The sequence below is a fragment of the Zootoca vivipara genome, chromosome 14, assembly GCF_963506605.1.
Source record: "Zootoca vivipara chromosome 14, rZooViv1.1, whole genome shotgun sequence".
Classification (NCBI taxonomy): domain Eukaryota; kingdom Metazoa; phylum Chordata; class Lepidosauria; order Squamata; family Lacertidae; genus Zootoca; species Zootoca vivipara.
The window spans coordinates 54,470,039-54,473,007 of NC_083289.1; the positions used below are offsets into that span (position 1 = coordinate 54,470,039).

At 46.1% G+C, this 2,969-nt stretch overlaps 1 pseudogene; it reads right to left on the minus strand.

Annotated features, from left to right (window-relative positions):
- Nucleotides 1-255: 255 nt before the first annotated feature.
- On the minus strand, nucleotides 256-2,768 carry LOC132593183 (olfactory receptor 13H1-like; annotated as a pseudogene).
- Nucleotides 2,769-2,969: the final 201 nt, after the last annotated feature.

Sequence of the window (2,969 nt, forward strand, 5' to 3'; positions counted from 1 at the left end):
GAGCCAGCATGACTCATGCTAGTGGAAATGGGTCTGCCCCCCCAATCTGCTCTGTGGGGTCCAGAGAACCTCCAGAGAAGCACATCAAGGGGGGGAGTGGAACTCATTCCCTTCAGAAAAGCAGAAATTCTTACACTGATGGAATCATCTCCTTAGCACTACTTTGAACTCCACCCATTTGCTGAATAACAAAACACTTTAGGTATTCCTGCTGATAAAATATCTATCAATATAGAATTTAATTTCTGAAGTGCTTTATTCCTCCACTTTCCTTCCAATTGCTCTCCACAGGGCTCCTTTCACATCCCTGTTCCTCAAGCCGTAGATCATGGGACTGAGCATGGGAGTGACGACCCCATAAAACACAGCCACTACCTTTTCCTTGTTGGTGAATGTCTTGGCTTGAGGCCTGAGGTACATGGCCAACATTGTGCCATAGAAAATTCCCACCACAGCCAGATGAGAACCACAGGTTGACAAGGCCTTACTACGCCCTTGTGATGAGCGGATACGCAGAACAGCGACACCAATGCGACCTTACCGTGTTTCCCCCTTTTTAAGACACCGTCTTATTACTTTTTTTTCTCAAAAAACCACAGGGTGGCTTATTTTTGGTGGGATGTCTTACTGGTACCGGTATTTTTATTACGAGTCTGAGGGAAGGGAGGTGTGTGCGTCCCTGGTGCAGCCCTCTCTCCCCGGCCCTGGGATGTTCGCGAAGGGCTGCTCTCTCTCTCCTCCAAGGTGGGGACTCACTTAATAGCAATCTGCTACACTGGAGCTTCTTAAATCTAAACCAGTATAATGGAATCTATCTGTGTGATACAGTCCTAGCAGTAGCCTATACCTAAAGCAAGTAAGGATCTCTACCAGCCAGCTGCCCAAGACTGCAAGACTGTCTGAAGTTCCAACAACATAGCACTTTGCAGTGCTATCACTGATAGCAAAGAAGCTACCTGCTGAGAACAAAGAAGCCAGCTAAGCAGCAATTAAGATTGCTGACTTGGTAAATGGTAGCAATTGAGAAGCAATTGAGCCAGCGAGGTGAGGAAGCACGTGTTGTTAGGACCGGCAGTTTAACTTTTGTGTAAAGCAGCGTTTAGCAGCTCCTTTTAGCAGCTCGCAAACAGCGAAGGAAAAAGTCCTTAATAAATAAATAAAAGTCCCCAAGGCAAGGACTGCGATCCAGACTACTTACAAATCCTTAAAGGGGCAGCTCCACAGACAACCAAGCAGCATAAGGTAGAAAGAAAACTGCAGCAGGATTTTTAAAAGGCTGCTTTATGCCCGGTAAAAGCAATGAGACAACAATCAGACACGGGAGATTCCCGTTAAGAGGAAATCAACGTGCATTGAATGGAAGGGAATTTAGGGAAAGGTGGGGGGAAGCGAGAGGTGGGCTGTGTGTGTGTGTGTGTGTGTGTGTGTGTGTGTGAGAGAGAGAGAGAGAGAGAGAGAGAGAGAGAGAGAGAGAGAGAGAGAGAGAGAGACGCAGGGGGGGGGGAGAGAGACAGACGCGCGCACGGAGGTCTCTCCCTAAAAGGGAAAACAGCCTTTGCATTCTTCAATCGCCCCTCTTTTCTTCCTCGTGCCTTCATCTCCTCCCCACCCCACTTTTCTCCCCTTCACCAAGTAGAGCTTACACAGCTTGGCTAAAAAAATTATTTTTGGATCTTTTTATTTAAAAAAATGCTCTCAGAAACGGGGAAGAGAAATCACAAGGCTTCGGCAGCCAGCAGCTACGGCTGTTCGGTGCATTTTTACAAGCTTTTAAAGGAAATACGTGTCTGTGGAGCGACAGCAAAATGGGGAGAGATTTTTAAGGGGGGAGTTGGCTGGCAGGAGGGGGGTTATTGCTAGTGGGTGAAGGGTCTATCAGTATGTCTTATTTTCGGGGTATGGCTTGTATCGCGCAATTGCTTAGAAATCCTGCTATGGCTTATATAATGACTACGTCTTAAAAAAGGGGAAACACGGTAGGTCACCAAAACAAAGGAGAAGGGGAACAGCAGAGCGAGGACACTGGTTATCATCATGCTGACTCCACTGGCTTGGGTATTAGAGCAGGCCAATTTCAACACTGCCTGGAGCTCACATTTGAAATGATTCACCACATTGGGCCCACACAAGCGTGCCTGCATACTGAAAAAGGGAACAAGGGTCAGGAGGAAAGAGCTAGACCACAGGCTGACTGCCAGAGAGATACACACCTTTTGGCTCATGATTAAGCTATAACGTAGAGGGTAGCATATTGCCACAAAACGGTCATACGCCATCATTGCTAGCAAAAGGCCCTCGGCCACTGCTAAAAACAGAGCAATGCTCATTTGTGCAAAGCATCTTCCCTTGGGGATTGTGGGCCTGTCTGTGAAGCAGTGGGCCAGCATCTGTGGGACGGAGGTGGTGACATAGCAGACATCAATGAGGGAGAGGTTGCTGAGGAAGAAATACATGGCTGGGTGTGTGGAGGTGCGAATCCATCACAATGAGCACCACAATAAGTCCATTCCCAGCTACAGCAACCAGGTACATCAGCAAGAAGAGAATAAACAAAACAGCACACGCTTTGGGGTTTCTGGAGAGGCCTATTAGAACGAACTCAGTCACTGCAGTTGTGTTGCCCCATTCTTCCATGTTACCTATAAAAAGTGATATCAAATATCATTCGACCTCATGTAGGACATTCCAGCCCTTCTAGTTATTTCCTCAATCTGTTGTGAAATGTTATAAATGGAAAACAAATTAAAAGTTCATGTGTAGACATCATGACTAAGTCCCGGCCATTAATGAAAGGCAAAACGTAAGGCTTTTGTTGATTAATCTAATTTAGGTGACACATTAACATGCATCAGGTTGTACTGCAAACTGACTAACATTTGAGAGGAGATTAAGAAATTCAATTGGCTCTGTGTAATTAGGAAAGCATGGAGGACATTTCCCCCCTAAAGCCTATTATTTTCTTCATTTGC